General features: G+C 41.0%; 1 protein-coding gene across 2 annotated transcripts in view; it reads left to right on the top strand.

Moving 5' to 3' along the window:
* The window catches only part of SGMS1 (sphingomyelin synthase 1), a 285938-nt gene that overhangs the window by 22097 nt on the left and 245580 nt on the right, over positions 1-18261 (top strand). For both annotated transcript variants that reach the window (XM_046652229.1, XM_046652227.1), the window contains exon 2: positions 8707-8802. The gene's annotated coding sequence lies outside the window, so the exon portion shown is untranslated. The remainder of the gene's footprint in view (positions 1-8706; positions 8803-18261) is intronic.

The raw sequence follows: 18261 nt of genomic DNA, 5'->3' as shown, positions 1-18261 counted from the left end.
TCCCTCTCCCCCCCACCAGAATAGCAGTAATGACACCTTGTATTTGTCTTTTTATTTGTGTTCTCCTTAAGTGCCTCCACAGACATGATGTCATCCAGCGTGGGGCACCGGTAGCCTGAGTGCTAGATGGGAGCACATGATTATCCTCATTTTGTAGAGGCAGAAAGGGAGATAAGGAGTGAAGAAATTTGTCCCAAGTTAGTGAGTTGTTAGTGATGGAAGAGACCAGACTTTGAGCTGAAGTCGTCAGCTCTTTCTCCTCTTTCATAACCAGCAGGTTCTACAGATTGATGTTTTCACGTGTAATCATCAAAAAGGGAAATTGGCAGAAGAAGTGGTGCTGGAAGTTTTCTGTGTATTAACTTTGTCTGTGGGTGTACCTTTTCACTGTTAATTTCCCTAATCTTCCTTCAGTTCTGGTTAAGTGCTCAGAGTGGTATGTCTCACTGGGTTCATTGGGCTGCAATAGCTGAGGCCCGTTAAATGATGTTCTGGGGCCTGCTTTGGACAGAGATGAAGGAGTTGTCACACTTCACTTGGTCAGTTTGGGAATATTATTAACTTCAAGCCACTTTCCTGCTTCACAAACGAATAAGGTGACAACAATAAAATCTTAGCCCTTCTTAAGTTCTATTCTTTACATTCTGTTAAATCCTTTAAAAATGAAATGATTTCTTCTGTTCTAGAAGTCTGGAGTCTGCATAAACTTACGCAGGACAGGAAAATGGCTCACTGGCACTCAATAGTCATATTCTTAATTTCTAGGAATTTCTAAATTTTGAAGATTGCAGCCTCTGAAGTGGACTGTTGCAGGGAAACTGCACCTGCATGTTTTATTAAATTCTAGGCTCCTGACAGCAAAGATGACGGCAAAGTGAGGTTGAAAATGAGAGGACGGGGACAGTTAGGACATAGCCAGGATATACGCAGACAGCAGGAAGTTTGGATGGTTGTCTTTCTGTTCCTTTTTTTTGGCGGTCACTCACTCTATTGATCTCTGAAACATCTGTACAGTTTTGTTGTTTTATCAGTCCTCGTTCTTCTTGACCCTTTTCAGCATTTGATCCCTGAGTTATTCCAGCCCCTCTGCCCTCTGCTCCTGTGAAACCTCTCTCTTCTCTTGGCCTCTGTTATGCCAGGAAGAGGTATTCTGAGTCTCCTGTCTTTTCCCTGCCCTTGGCTGCTTCCACCACTATTTGTCTACCATCCACACACATCAATGATTTTCACTTCATTTTGTTCCCTGATGGCATCTTTGCAGACGCATAGCTGTTTTTCCATATCTGGGTATTTCTACTTATTTGCCCTGCTGTCTTCCCAGAACTAATAGCTTAAAAACAAATTGACCTTAGAATGTTTGCAGTGAGAAAGGACCTTCAAGATCATTTGCTTCATTGTCTGATTTTAGCATTAGGTAAACTAAGGTTCAAGGAGATGGTGTGGCTTGTATAATTTCAGTCACCATTTGGTAGGAAATTAGGCTAGAAACCAAGGTTCTTGACCCTCTGCACCTCTCACAGCCTCTGTGTTGACTTCTCACACACTGGCTCTTCATCTTCTCCTGTACCATTATTCCCTGGGCAAGGAACTTTAGAGCCGTTTGACCCTCACGTGTCACTTTCTTTCCCACAAATGAAAGGTCAAATATCCATTCACCAAGACCTACCAATTCTTCCTATGATTTAAAAATTTTATTCAGTAATTTTTAAAATTTACCAACAGTAAAATCCACTTTTTTGGAACATACAGTTCTGTGAGTTTTAACCCATGCATTGATTCATGTAACTACCACTAGAAACAGCATACAGACCAATCCCTCATCCCTCACCCTTCAAATTCCATGGTACCACCTCCTTGTAGTCAAACCCTCCCCCATCTCTAACTCCTGGCAACCCTGATCTCTGTCATTAGGGGTTTGCCCTTTCCAGAATATCAAACAAGTGGGATTATTTAGACTATACTCTTTTGAGGCCAGCTTCTTTGATTTTGCATAATGCCTTTGAGATTCATCCATGTTGTTGTGTGTATCAATAATCTGTCCCTTTTTATTACTAAGCAGTATTCCACTGTATGGATATACCACAGTTTGTTTACCTATTCACCCACTGCATTCCCAGCAAGAGTGTGTAAGGGTCCTAGTTCTGCATCTTTGTCAGCATTTGGTATTGCTGTTTTAAAAATTTAGTCATTCTGATAGGTGTGTAGTGGTATCTTGTGATTTTAATTTGCATTTCCTTAATGATTAATGATGTTGAACATCTTTTCATGTGCTTATTTGCCGTTCTTCTCGCTGTTATGTATATCTGTATATCTTCTGCCCATTATGATGTTTGTTATACCCGTAGTCATTATCATAATCCTGTTCCAGGTGGTTGTTGTGCCTAGCTTTTTATATCAACACGGTTGCCCATGCACCACAGTATATTCCAGAGGTCAGGGCACTGAGCTAGGAACTTTGTATACCTAATCTCATTTTATCCTTACAAATCTTTGTGAGATGGGTAGTATTTTCTGTTTTTAGGGAGGAGAAATAAAGACCCTGTGTTCAGCAGATATTTATTGAGTCCCTAGCATATACTATAAGCAAGTTATTATATCTGTTTACTAGTTCTCTGACTTAGGGCAAGTCATTTACTCTCTGAGTTAATTTTTTTATCTTAAATAGGGATCTATATCATGATGTTTTCTCTCAGAGTTATTGAGTGAGGGTTGTAAAGAAGATTGTAGGAAACATGCTCAGCAGCAGGTCTGGCCGATGGTGTGTACTGAGAAAACACTAGCAACGGCTGCTTCTGTTGTTCTCTTCAAACACCTCATACTGTCCTGAGGCTGTTTCTGCCCCTCACTGGCTACCTCCATCTGGAAAATTGCCCCTTGGTGGGTCTCCTACTCCACTCTGGATCAAATATTAGAACCAATACAAGATTCAGCATTTTTCTTTTAAGAAACATGTTTCTCTGTTTCCTCTGTGTAGCTCGCTCATGGATTGGCATCAGTTGGTCAAAAAAGATGGGATTGGACCAATTTTGCAAAGCAGACCTACAATGCTGCAGTTACTACTGCTCCCTTATCCCTCCGCAAAAGGCGAAAAGGACCAGTTACCCTGGAGATTGCTGGTAGCTAACCTAGGTGTTCTGTTCCTAAATTTACATTTCATACTTGAAATACCTAATCTTAGGCAATGCAAAAGGAGTCGTGCAGGGGGACTCTATTTCTCATAGCAGTGGTGTATGTAGTTTTGCTGGAATTTTTTTTTGTCATTTACTAGTCATTTAATCAAATTTTTTCTTCATTGGCCAGATAATTTGGGATGATTTCCAGGAAACTAGAAATACTTTTGAAGAGATGTTGCTGTTTGAAATGAGAGTTTAAGATTTTCTAAAGTCAGTAACACAAAAGTTAAAAGAGCCAAATATTTTACTTTGAGTCCATTCCAGCTCCAGTGTTTATGTAAAGAAAGTCTGACTTTTACTGATATCATAAAGGTTTGATCTAGTTGGCAATGTTGTTCTGTTTACGGTAGGATGGAAAGAGGAAATCATAGTAGTAAAAAAAAAAAATCATGGTACAAAGATGGCTTTTTACAAATTGTCAAGTCTTCTCTTCTGGACTCTGAGGCTTCGTATATGGAAGCCGGTGTGTGGTTACAGAGGGCTCCCTGGTTTTTCCTGTTTTAGGAAAGCTAGAGCATGTCCTCACTTAATCCTTCAATTGTTAACCATGAATCTGGTGCCTACCATGTGCCAGGTCCATTTTCTGTATTAGTCTCTTTAATCCTCACAGCAACCCTTTGAAATTAAAGGTAGCCCCATTTTACAGATGAAAACACTGTGTGGAGAGGCTGTTTGACCTACCCAGTGTAAACTCAGAAGGAGGTGGTGTTGAGCCCTGGTTTTCTGACTGCCTGCTGCTCTTATTGGCGCCCCCTCCACCACAGTCTGCCTGTCATGGAGGCAGGACAGCTGCTCCCCACTGCTCACCAAGAAGGCCAGCACACTGTCTCCCAACGTGGCATCTGTTTTCTTCCTGGGGGCTGTTTTGGACCTAAGGTCAGCGCTTGACTACCACAAACTCTGGGATTGGGCAGTTTTATTTTGTCCAGAAGGCCCATTATAGAAAGAACATGAACTTAGAAGTCAAAGATAACGTTCAGGTGGTGTCTCCACCATTTTATTTTGTTGCCTATGTGATTTTTGGCCAAATTACTTAAACTCCCAGAGGCTATTTCAGCAATAAAATGGGAGTAACGCATGCCCGGAGAGATGACGGGAGGATTAGAATTAACGCAATAGACACTTAGCATGACACATTGCAGGAACTTAGTAACCGGTAGATACTATTATTGTTACTACTGGGGGGTCTTCTAGCTGGTCTTGGGGGACTGAAGAAGCTGCTAGAGTAGTGGTTAAGAATATGGATTCTGGGGTAAACCACTTGGGTCCAAATCCCTGTTCTACCACTTAGCCCTTGTGTGACTGTGCACAACTTAATTGCTTTCTGTGCCTTAATTTCCTCCGTCTGTAAAATAGGTATGGTAATAGTTCCCACCTCATAGGGATAAACAGCTGTAAAGAGGCAAATAAGAACTGTCAGGAGGGTGAGTTGGAATGACCTCATTTTGGTCATCTGGTGCCATTGTTTCTTTCAGTGACATGATCTGAGCCTCCTTGAAATTTACGGTAACATTTCTTCTTCCTGCTCACATTGAAAGAATTTCAATGCCAACAGAAATGTTCAGTATCATGTTTTTACTAGAAATATGGATTAAATTATCATAAAAATTACTGTTGTCTCCTAAGAAATGGAATTAATTAATCTAAAAAGGACATCTTTTTGTATAGAGAATACCTAAGTATTTTTTGTAGAATTACTACACGTAAAATTAGGTATAGTAAATAACAATCTCATCTTATAGGTGAAAATATAAAAAACATAACCAGCTCTCTGTGTAAGAAAAAAACAAACCAAAGCACTGTTTCACTGAAATGATTTGACTCTCCTGCTTGAATCTTGAATTTGGCTGGGGTGCATTTAACTTAATTTTTTCCCCCTTCAAGATGACAGCAATAAGATGGGAGTGTAGATGTGAGTCCATCAGGGGGAAAACTGTCTGTGAACTTAACATAGGTCTCGAAATCCCGTTTGACTTCCGCCTGTGGGCAGTGTGTGGTGCTGACTGAGTCGCCATTGTTGTTCTGCAGTCTGTCCTGACGTCCTGTGACTAACGTGGTCCAGCTGTCTGGGTCACTACTTTGGGGTACTATTTATTTGCAGTAGTGATGCTACAAATAGGAAAAGCTTTTCCTTTCGTTGGTTGAAAGCTTTGCTGGTAATTAGCAAAACAAGCATGCCTCTTTTTTTGGAGAGAGACTGGAAAGGCGGCTAAAGAGTCAATTGTACACAAGCACTTTGGGAAACAATTTGGCATTACTTAGAAGAGTGGAACACGTGCAATCCCAAAGCCCAGCTCTCCTCTCCCAGGTATATACTCTGGAGAAACTCTTGCTGTGTGCACCAGAGGACGAGGACTAGTATGTAAATGACAGTATTATTCATAATAGCAAAAACTGAAAAATCCCCAGATGATCCTCAGCAGGAAAATAGAGCCCTAAATTGTGGGTATGTTCACACAATGAGAACTATATAGTGGTGAAGAATCAACTATAGCCACATGAGTCACAGAGACGACTCTCAGAATCAATCTTAAGAGGGAAGTCTTAGCATATACACTCTGGTTTCATTTATATTAGGCTTGAAACCAGGTAAAATGCAGCAACATTGAGAATACATATGGGGTAAAACCATAAAGAGGAGCAAAGGAATGATTCACTCACGGTTGAGGCTAGTGGTTACCTGTGGGTGGCAGTGGGGAATGGAGGGGAGAGGTTATCAGGAAGGGGCATATCGGTCTTCCACAAAACCCAAAAAACAAGAAACACAAAAAAACCCCCCCAAAACCAAAAAAACAAAAACCCAGCACCACCACTGAGTATTAGGTATATGGAATTTATTTTCTTATTCTTTAAGCTGACATATGTTATTGTATCAATTATCACTGCATAACAAGTTACCTCAAAGGTTAGCAGCCTAAAACACTGATAAACATTATCTCTCACGTTTTCTGTGTTGGTCCGGAAATTAGGAGCAGCTTAGCTGGGTGGTTCCAACCTGGGATCTCTCGTGGAGTTGCAGTCAAGATGTCAACTGAAGCAGCCGTCATCTGAAGGCTGGACTGGTCTGGAGGATCTGCTTCGAGAGGCTTACTCACCTGGCTTTTCCGGAGGCCTCAGGTCCTCACCATGTGGCCCTCTCTCTAGAGCAGCTTGAGTGTCCTCGTGACCTGGCAGTCAGCTTCCCTGCCAAGACAGAGTGAAAGGGAAGCTGCTTTTTTGACCTGGCCTTTGAAGTCACACTCCGTCATTTTCCCAATATTGTCTTGGTTATAAATGCCAGCCTTACTCAGTGTGGCAGGGGGCTACACAAAAGCATGAATACCATGAGGCACGGATCACTGGGGGCCATTTTGGAGGCTGGCTACCATGGTTATATACTTTTTAATATAATATACTTCGTAATAACAAGTTGTTAGAGATAAGCTAAACTGGTAAGCTTATTTTCTTTAGTAATGATGCAGACGTCCATTTAAATGAGAATTACTGTAAATGCTGAATGTGTTACCAATCAGTATGGGGTTGAAGAAATGTCACTGGTGTAAACAGAGTAACTGAGTGGCAGGAGCCTGCCTCACAGGAATGTCCATGGGGCGGGAGCAGGGGGCAGTGAGGAGAGGAACTTCAGTGCTACTTACGTCAGGGTGTGTGGTGTAGAGAAGGGATCCTGTGTGCCTAGACTTCATTCTACCTGTACTTAGATCTAGCACAAATCTGAGACTCCTGAATTTGAAGAGAATTCTCCAGAGCAAGGGCCATTGGTAGCTTCCTGGGCTCACTGTGATATTAAAATCCCTGCTAGCTTGACACATTCCCTCCAAGACCACCTTTAATGGAAAAGGAGAGAGAGTCCACCCCACATGGCCTTCCCCTACATGTAAAGATGTAGCTAGAAATGAACTAGGCAAGTAAGGGTAGGAGTTCCAGCTTAAAAATTCATGCAGCAGTTGCATTCTACTCCATAATGCACATTTGTTTTAATGTTAACAACTTTTACATTACCGATTCATTTGCTTCTCCTCCCCTCACCAAACTCTTGGAGTAAAGTTGATGTTTCCAAAGGTACATCGTGTTTTTTTCCTTGGTTTTATGTAGCTCTTGGCAGAACTTCTTGGTGAGTATTCCTGGGGTCCAAGCGCACCGATTTGTGAGGCACTGAGTCACATCCTGTCTCCTTTGTGGGTTGCAACGCCTTGTGAACAGGTGTTCCAACCCCCAGGTGAGGAAGCAGCTTGGAGAAGTTCTCTTGATTTTTAACCAAGCTAAGGAGTAGAGGAGATAGGACTGAAAGCCAGGTGCAGTGGAACCCTGGCTAGCTTTCCTCAGGCCTTTGTACCCCAGCACTGTCACACGTTAGACGTCGACACCTCTGCACATTTGTGTGTGCAGAACTTTGTTGATCAGCCGATGAAGGGCCACTTTAGGCCATCATATAGGGACACTACGTTCTTCCCAGTTGTGTTTTGGCTGCTGCTTCCATCTTTATTGGTGGAACAGTGTCTGTGCCATTATATTCTGTTGTATTTTGCATTTTATAAAAATGAATGGAAGATCCCCAACAGCAAGTAAAAATTGCCTTACTAAAAGTAATTGTAGTAATGGGTAGTCATAATTATAGTATTAATGGTACTATTAAGAATGATTGTTAATATACTCTCTCAGGAAACAAACTGCAGCACGCACCCCCCAGCCCTCCCAATGGCATGTGAATGTGTTGTTTGGCCATTTGGCTTTGAGGTTGGTTTTCAAGAGAACATCATGTTGGGGGGCATGGGGACCACCTGTATGGTGAGACAAGCCCTGAGCTTGGGGTCAGAAGACCTAAGTAGGAGTTTATCCCTGGTGTTTTCTGATTGAATGTCCTTGTCATGCATCATCTCTGACACTTAGCTGCCTCCTCTGGAAAATGGAATCAGTAAATTCTGCTAACCTCCCAGGGCTGTGGGGATTATCAAATGTAATAGATGATGCCAAAATGTAAGGTGCGGTGGAGGCATTATGAAGATGACTTGCAGGCCACAGTGCCGCTGTGCCCTATAGCATGTGTTGTAGTTAAGAATAGTAGTAGATCGGGTCTGAATACCTTTGCCTGCAAGGACTCCAGGAGGATCTGCAGTTCTGGTGTGGTTCTAAGAGTGTACATGCATGCCTTCTTAGTGTGGTCTCAGAAATCCAAAGTCAGTGAAGCTCAGGCCCTTGAAGCTTCAGTTTTTATTGAGTGGAAGTTTGGGCTACAACACTACCCTGAAATTGATGTGAGTTAAAAGAAACTCACTGAGGAATTCCTTTGTTCCAGAAGTTCCTAGTGTGGGTGAGGCTAACGGTCGATCCCACGTGTGTGGTGGGATCATTTTTTTCTCTTTTCGTTTTTCTCCCTGCTTAAAAAACAAAAAGAGCAGTATTTTAATCTAGAGGCTTGTCATATATATATATATATATATATATATATAGACACACACATACATTTCTCAACTGAAATAGCATTAACTTAATAAAAATTCTTGGTGATAACATGTTGTTTTGCTTATTCTTGCAGGGTGAGGGCAGCATGAACGATCCCTGAATGTTCCTTTGGGTATATTTAGCCGCTCGTTTTTGATTAGGAGAGAGAAGACGGCCATCCACTGGAAAGGTAAGTAAAGACTTCTGTGTGGCTTGTTATTATGAAAATTTTCAACCATACTGAAGAGTTAAAAGAAAGTACAGTGAGTTCCTGTGTATCCACTCCCTACATTTAGCAGTCATTAGCATTTTGCCACATTGTGCGTGAGTGTGTGTGTGTAGGTTTGTACACTTTTCTCCTGAAATGGGAAAATAAGTTGCAGACACCATGACCTTTTATCTAAGTTCTTGAGGATGCAGCTCCTAAAAATAAGGATTTTCTCCACTGAGCAGCATTTTAGAAGATTCATAAACTATGTGACATAGAATCATTTAATTAAACAGTTGTAATTTCCTGTTAAAAGGTGTAATTTTGAACTTCTGCTCCCTTGATAGCTAATATAAATAAAGTCAGATTTAAAAAAATCTTTAAACAGTGATTTATTTAATGGACAGCTATGCGATATGAATTTGTTTGATATGAGAAACTTTGGAATATAAAGCAGTGGGATTTGCACTGTACATGTACCCTGTATAAGAGAGGATTACTGTGCTTTCTTCGTTCCTCATGGTCTGCCCATCTGCCCCACTGTGGCTGATGTGTATTGTTAGATCACTGGATCTGATTACGACTCTTGCCTTCTTCCTGATCAGCGTTCATGAATAGACTAGTCTCTATGACCTAATGGAATTAAAGGGCTTCATTGATTTTTTTAACCTGAACTTACAGGAGAATGTGAAAAGACTACGAGTGGTAATGTCAAGTTGAGGTCACTATGTTAAAATCAACAATCAGGAGATTCAGAATGGTTTCCTGAACCGTTGATTACCTGAATTGAAACTACATAAAATCTTCAAGTGTCTTCAGCTGTGAGGATCGTTGTAGATTATTACACGTTGTAGCCAATTACCCAATTGATTCTTACAGCACTGTGGTTGTTGCAGGGTGGCTGTCACCTGTTCTACATTCTAATCTCAGTTATGTTTTATTTACAGTACGTTCCTCAAGTGGTCCCTGAGTGTCTAAGCATTTCTTCATAGATGTTTATGAACTGGAGTTCCCATTTAGAGCATTATTTTAAAAGAAGTCTATTTAAGTGAGCCTTTAGGGCAGCAGAGCCTTCTTGTATTCTCGTTTTTGATTTAGAACAAAAAGTTAGTGATGGCAGCAAAATTTCTTTAAAAGACAATGACATTTTGAAGGAGTTGTGACTGGAATTATAGGTAGTTTAGAATGATCTAGTTTGCTTTTTTGCTCTTCGGCCTCTGTCTGGCTGTGCTTTGAGAAGAAGAGGAGGGGTGGGTGGGACTCTACAGGAGGCAAAAAGGCTTTGAAGGATGGACGAAGGGAAGGCCTCTGGGGCCCCTTATGGGGCCTTCATGTGGCTCCCTGGCCCAGGACCACTTAGATATGGGGTAATTTTTAAAAATTTTCTATTGAAATAGACCATACATACAGAAAATACTCATTTTAAGCGTACAGCTAAATATAGTTTCACAAACTGAACACACCCATGTAACCAGCACCGAGATCAAGAAACAGAACATTACCCCCACAGCCTCATGTCTCCTTCTAGATGCTAGACACCACTTCGCGCCCTGGGTAACTATTCTCTTGATCTCTGGCACATAAATTAGTTTTGCCTGTTTTTCTGTGTGTGTGCGTGTGTGATATAGCATGCAGATTGTACTCTTTTGTGTCTGGCTTTTCTCATTCAACAGTGTATTAGAGAGATTCCTCCATGTTATTGAATATGGTTACAGATTGCTCATTTTCATTGCTGTAGAGCATTCCATTGAATGAGAATACAACAGTTCATTCTACTACATGTAGGTAATTTTTTGAGGTTCCCCCATGCAGGCCACCCTGTGGCAGAAATGAAGATTACACAAGGTTTTATTCTCACTGTGATTACGGCTGAGACAGTCCCAGGTTGTCCAAACTCTGCCCAGCTTCTGCTGTGATGTGAAGGAGGAATCCAGACAGCAGATAGAAGATTGAGACACAGTTGGGTGATATGTCTGTGGTGTTTCAGTTCCGTAATGATTCCTGCTGCTTTCCCTGTGACTCACGATGTCCCTTTTCACTTTGTTCCCTGCTGACACATGTTTTCTACATCCTCTTTGCCATTGTTACTCTCTCTACAGCCCCTCCCAAGAGACTGTGCAGAATAATCAAACAACAGTTAATCGATGAATATTTAAAGTTTATTAGGTGTTGTTATTAGGTATTAGATGAAAGGCAAAGAATTGAAAGTCATGGGCTTACTCTCGAGGAGCCTATGTTGTGGTTACGGATTCTGTGTTACCTGTGGGTACGGATATGGGCCACATCCCTGGAAACCAGTTGTACTGGAGAATCCAGGATGTAAATTAAATGGCTTTCATGGGCCAGGCTAGTAATAACATGACTGAAATTAGTGAGGGGTTCTTCAGTAAGAAGTGATGGGAACTGTGGAGAATGAGTATATATGCCTCTTTTTGACCTAACAAAACATGTCTGGCTGAATTTAGCAAGTCCACCGATTTCCAACTGTTAGGGAATAGAGTGGTCATTATAAGATAGTGGTTTCCATGGGATTTGGATGTTTTTGTAGCTGAATTCTGTTTTTGTAAATAAAGTTTTTTTTTTTTAAGGTTGGCACCTGAGCTAACATCTCTTGCCAATCTTTTTCTTTTTTTCCTCTTCTCCCCAAAGACTTGCAGTACATAGTTGTATATTCTAATTGTAGGTCCTTCTGGTTGTGCGATGTGGGATGCCACCTCAGCATGGCCTGATGAGCCATGTCTATGCCCAGGATCCAAACTGGTGAAACCCTGGGCCACTGAAGCGGAGTGCATGAACTTTACAACTTGGCCACAGGGCCAGCCCCTGATAAAGTTTTATTTAAACACAATCATGCTCATTTGTTTATGTATTGTCTGTCACCATTTTTGGGTTATAGCAGCAGAGTTGAACAGTTGTAAAAGAGACCAGTGTTGAGTAGTTGTGACAGTGACCATACGGCCCACAAAGCATAAAATATTTACCATCTGGCCCTTTACAAGAAAGTTTGCCAACTCGTGCTTTACTTCATAAATGCAAGGACGTAATACAGGTATATCTCATTTTATTGTCTTTCAAGATAGTGTGTTTTTTGCAAATTGAAGTTTGGTGGCAACCCTGCATCGAGCAACTCTGTTGGTGCCATTGTTTCAAGAGCATTTGCTTACTTCATGTGTCTGTGTCACATTTTTGTAATTTTCACAATATTTCAAGGTTTTCATTATTGTTATCTTTGTTATAATGATCTGTGGTCAATGATCTTTGGTGTTACTATTGAATTGTTTTAGGGTGCCACGAAATGCACCCATGTAAGATGGTGAACTTAATTTATAAATGTGTGTATTCTGACTGCTCTACTCACTGTTCCCTGATTCTCTGCCTCTCCTTGGGCCTCCCTATTCCTTGAGATACAACAATATTGAAATTAGGCCAACTGGTAACCCTACAATGGCCTCTAAGTGTTCAAGTGAGAACAGTTGCACATCTCTCACTTTAAATCAAAAGCTAGAAATGGTTAAGTTTAGCGAGGAAGGCATGTTGAAAGCCGACACAGGCTGAAAGTTAGGCCTCTTGCTCCAAATGGTTAGCTAAGTTGTGAATGCAAAGGAAAAGTTCTTGAAGGAAGTTAAAAGTGTTACTCCGGGAAACACATGAATAATGTGAAAGTGAAACAGCCTTGTTGCTGATGTGGAGAGAGTTTTAGTGGTCTGGATAGAGGATTCAGCCAGCCACGACATTCCCTTAAGCCGAAGCCTAATCCAGAGCAAGGCCCTGACTCTCTTCAATTCTCTGAAGGCTGAGAGAGGGGAAGAAGCTGCAGATGAAAAGTTTGAAGCTAGCAGAGGTTGGTTCATGAGGTTTAAGGAAAGAAGCCATCTCCATAACATAAAAGTGCAAGGTGAAGCACCAAGTGCTGAGGTAGAAGCTGCAGCAAGTTATCCAGAAGATCTGGCTGGGATAGTTAATGAAGGAGGCTACACTGAACAATAGATTTTCACTGTAGCTGAAACAGCCTTCCATTGGAAGAATATGCCATCTAGGACTTTCATAGCTAGAGAGGAGAAGTCACTGCCAGGCTTCAGAGAATGAAAGGACAGGCTGACTCTTGTTAGGGGCTCATGCCACTGTTAACTTTAAGTTGAAGCCAATGCTCATTTACCATCCTGAAAATCCTAGAGCCCTTAAGAATTACACTACTCCTGCCTGTGCTCTATAAATGGAACAACAGAGTGTGGATGACACCACATCTGTTTACAACATGGTTTAGTGAATATTTTAAGCCCAATACTGAGACCTGCTGCTCAGAAAAAAAGACTTCTTTCAAAATATTACTGCTTATTTACACCTGGTCACTCAAGAGCTGTGATGGAGATGTACAACAAGGTTAATGTTTTTGTGCCTCCTAACACAACATCCATTCCACAGCCTATGGATTAAGGATTAATTTTGACTTTCAAGTCTTATGACTTAAGAAATACATTTTGTAAGGCTATAGCTGCCATAGATGGTGATTCTTCTGATGGATCTGGGCAAAGTAAATTGAAAACTTTTTGGAAGGGATCCACCATTTTAGATACCATTAAGACATTTATGATTCATGGGAAGAGGTGAAAATATCAACATTAACAGGAGTTTGGAAGAAATTGATTCCTGTCCTCATGGATGACTTTGAGGAGTTCAAGCTTCAGTGGAGGAAGTAACTGCAGATGTGGTAGAAATAGCAAGAGAACTAGAATTAGAAGTGGGGCCTAAAGATGTGACTGAATTGCTACAATCTCATGATAAAACTTTAACTGATGAGGAGTTGCTTCTTATGAATGAGCAAAGAAAGTGATTTTTTGAGATGGAATCTACTCCTGGGGAAGATGCTGTGAAGATTGTTGAAATGACAACAAATGATTTAGACTATCACATACACTTAGTTGAAAAGCAGCAGTAGGTTTGAGAGGATTGACTCTGATTTTGAAAGAAGTTCTACTGTGGGTAAAATGCTATCAAACACCATTGCATGCTACTGAAAAATTGTTTGTGAAAGGAAGAGTCAGTGGGTGTGGCAGACTGCATTATTGTCTTATTTTGAGAAATTCCCACAGCTGCCCCAACCTTTAGCAACCACCACCCCTAATCAGTCAGCAGCCATCAACAGCGAGTCAAAAGATTATGACTCGTTGAAGGCTCAGGTCATGGTTAGCATATTTTAGGAATAAAGTATTTTATTAAAGTATGTACATTGCTTTTTTAGACATAATGCTATTGCACACTTAATAGGCTACTGTATAGTGTAGGCATAAGTTGTATATGCACCGGGAGACCAAAAAATTCGTGTGACTTGCTTTATTGCGATATTCGCTTTATTGTGGTGGTCTGGACCTGAACCCGCAGTGTCTCCAAGATATGCCTGTAATAATCACCTCTGTAGTCATAAAATTAGTGTTGATGCCTTTATTTACTCATTTGTCCAACAAATATTTACAGTGTCTATTGTATGTCAGGCATAAAACAGTCATAGTCAGATGTGGTTCTTGCCCTTGTTTGATTTACAGGAGGCTCCTGTGAACTTGAAGTTCCATTCTAAGGTTGTGCTTTCTATAAATCAAAACAAAAGTGTAATATGGAACTAGAATTGCCATATCTTTCGTTTAAAACTAATACATTGGCTATATGTATTAATTTTATAAATTTGGCGAACACTTATTCTACATAATCTAATGGTTACTTTAGTTATAAGGAGGATGTATGAGGGTGATGTGCATAGAAATGATCATGGGTTTAAAAGTCCTAATTGTGTGCATGTGGTAACACCAGACTGTTTGAAGGCAGCATGTCTGGATAGGGCCGTGAGCTTTGAAGTACTTAGCACAGCAAGCCGGGCAGACCTCCACTTGTGTGCTGCTTTAGTGATAATAAACCTAGACAGAAAGAACATCACACGGAGGTAATAAAGTTTGGAGTGTAGTGTAATGAATTAATCTATCTCTGTTGGTGTGCTGATTCCAGGTTGTAAAAGTTTGTTTCTTCTTAATAGGAGGCTAAAGAGAGCATTGTAATGAACATAGAAAATATTTCTTATATTTCTCTAAGGAACTTGAGGCTGGTTTTTAACATCGTTTTGAGTCGATTAGCATTTTCATGCATGCTCATCTGTGTTGTATGAGTGGACACTCGGGGACTGTGCATGACTGCTCTCTCGCTACCCCCAGCCTAGTCTCAGACAGATAAAAAGGAAATGAGTCCGCTCATATTAATAAGCCACCATAAGCCATGATGGCTGCGTTGCCTTCTTCCAGCCCGAGAGGTCTTTTAGGAAGTGAGATTGGATGTTTGTTTGGAAGTTGTAGTTATAGTTATTTAACTGTATGTGATAATTTGAGGATGGGAAAATGCATGAAGCCTTGGTAATGTTTACACATTGCCTTGGGAACCTTTGGACATCAGATGGAATGCAGTTTGCCACCTTTTGAGGCAGTGATCTGGGTGACCAACAGGGACCATGAGTCCTCTGAAATCTGAGACTCTTGTGAGGATTTGTCTGAAGGGACCACTGAGAAGGAAAGCTGGATGGCGCAATGAGTAGTTTAATGAATGTGATTGAAACTCCATACTGGTTGGTTTTGTTGCCAAAATTAATAAATAAACTTAAGCTGTAGTTTCTCTTCTTTATGAGGAAGAAATGATATATATCCATTCATATCTTCTGCTTCTTGGGTTAAAATGTTTTTAAAAATCATATTCTATTCTTCATCTTAGTAATTTTTTATAGTGGTTTGGATTTAGAGGTAAATGAAAATTGAAAATTGAGAAGATTGGGAGAAAATAAACATCACGGTTTTTTCCTTACAGAGCTGGAAACTGCAGGCTTAACTGCTTTGGTTAAAAATAAAGTTTTATGAAACAGATTTGATGATAGGCCAGATCTCTTGATCTTTGGCATTAGAAAAACTAGATCTTCTGTTCTACTTAATATGGAGTTCTTTTTGTCAAGAACTCCAGCCTCAGGAGTGTTTAATTTGTCAAGGCTGGTTAATAAAAATTTACTTTCTCAGTCTCTCAAGTTTTATTTTCAGAGAGGAGAAGGTACTAAAGTGCAGATGAATATAGCTTGATGGAATGAAATGTGTTGTAGGAAGAATATCAGGATGATTCTCTTGGTTGCAAGTGATAGAAAACTCAATTCAAACTATCTTAAGTGAAAAAACTTATTGGCTCAGGTAATTGAAAGTCTGGAGATGGATCTGACTTCAGGAAGAGTTTGATTGGGAATCCAAAGGGTATCATGAGGATCCTTCTTGGCTGCGTATTCTTTGGCTACAAATGGAGACCTCCAGCAGCTTCAGGCTCACATCATTACAGTGATCAACCAAGATACTGCACAAACAACATTCCTGGCCCTGTGCCTAGAGCTGGACCAGTCACAGTGGCCAGGGTTTGTCCTGATTGGATTTCCCAAAGTGTATGCTTCACCCCTAGAGCCTGAGGTCAGCACATCTTCAGCTGAAGATGAAGCCCTGATTGATGACAGTGGGGAAGGGTTCCCTCCAGAGGTGAATCAGGGTAGTTACCAGGAGGGTCAGTGAGTGCTGGGAGGGAAACTATTATTATTATTATTATCATTAATGTATCTTTTTATGGTTTGCAAAGCATTTTCAGGTATATTCTCTTGTTTGACCTGAAAGAAGCATCAGGGAGGCAGGATAAAGAAGCGATTAAGAACATGAATCCTGGGACCAGACTGCATGGGTTCAATTATTAGCCACGTAAGATTTTGACAAATTCCCCCCCGCCCCAGTTTCCTCAACTGTACAATGGGGATAAAGGTATTTACTTTATAGGGTTCTGGGAAGGACTGGATTAATAGGTATTTGTAGGCCATTTGGAACAGTGCCTGATGGCACACTAGTCTCTCTGTTCCTCGTTGTTGTTGTTAATTTTTAAAACAGCCCTGCCAGTAGGGAAGTGTCCTTTGTTTGACAGTCGAGGAAGCTGAGGTCCAGAGTCACATGGCCTGCGAGTGTGGTACCGACAGCAGTGAGGTCTCCCGACTTCTTCCCTGTCCCCACACTTGCCTTTGTGTAATGGTCGTGGGGCGTTTACATTAATAATAAATCAAGGAAGCAGAGAGGGAGAAGTCCCCTAACAAGTAGGCCTGTTGTTTGGGAGTGCCTCAGTGTACAAGAAGGGCAGCATTCCTCATATATTCTATTTTCAAGTTCATCTTCAGCTTCCAGGCATATTTAGGAAGCGTTACTGCGAGCAGATTCACGCTGGCATTGTTCCACCCTGGTGGGCACATGCTTGGCACCGTCAGCCATATCCAGGGTTGGCACTTACTCGGGAAATATTTGCTGATTGTTTAATCAGATCCAGTATTCTGAGCTTTAGGGGAAACTAAGATTTTTGTGGTCAGGAGGTGATTTAAACCTGTCAGTGTGATGTGAGAACCTGATTTCTGACTCAGAGCTGTGGACCACCCCAGAATGCTGCTTCTAGGACCTTTAGCCAGCTCTGTCCAGAAATAGACACCATTTTCCTCATTAAAAATATTTTCCCACAATGTTGAGAATGTTTTGTGGGGAAATTACTCAAATGACTTAATGAAAGGAGGCTTGCCCTGGGGACTGAGACTTTGCTATGACCCAGACATTTAGGGAGGTTATGTTGCTTTCTGAGGAGAAAAACAATGATTTCTTTGTACTTACTGTGGACTCAAGACGCTGGAAACTTAAAGTATCTCTGTGAGTAATCTGTGACATTCCTCCCAAATATGCAGCTATACATGCAAGGGAAAACTTAACAGAAACCACAATTTTGGCTTTCCCTGCAGTGCTTTTGAGGAAAAACGGTGCTATTCAGTATTCCCAAAGCTTGCTTCGTGGTCAGACCCACCCGCTCCACTGCATGAAGAGCTCTGCCCTGTAGGGGCGTGTCCTCCCCCCGCTGCCACTGTGCCTGGTGTGTGGGAGGCACTCAGATATTTCTTGAATGAACAAAGCTATCTGAACTGTGCTTTTGTCTTCATTTTTAATTTCTTTTGACAAGAAATTGTTTACCATGTAGATGTCTTCAGGAATTTCAGCTCTGAGTCTTACGTTACTTTCCGTGTCTGAACATATTGGATTATATTGTTTCTTTAGATGAAAGTGGTGGTGTTTTGAGTATTGATTCCAACACCTGGTTTTACAATGATGCTTATATTCCAAATAATAACACCTATTCAGAGAATAAAGAGATTAGCTACTAATTTGGTAAAAAGACCCTCGGTTTGCCAAGTGCTTCTGGGAATTATCATAGGTTCTTAGATTTAATCCCACTTACTTGTTCTTAGCTCCCTGGGAGCTTTCTGCCTTGCTGAGTAGTCTGGGATTGAAGATTAATAGTTTCTTCATTGTTTTTAACCTGACCTATTAATACCTGGGAAAACAAGGTCAACCTTGTTTCCTGGCATGT

The sequence above is a fragment of the Equus quagga genome, chromosome 2, assembly GCF_021613505.1.
Source record: "Equus quagga isolate Etosha38 chromosome 2, UCLA_HA_Equagga_1.0, whole genome shotgun sequence".
Taxonomy (NCBI): Eukaryota; Metazoa; Chordata; class Mammalia; order Perissodactyla; family Equidae; genus Equus; species Equus quagga.
Note: the sequence above shows the minus strand (reverse complement) of the source record. Positions and strands in the feature narration are given on the sequence as shown.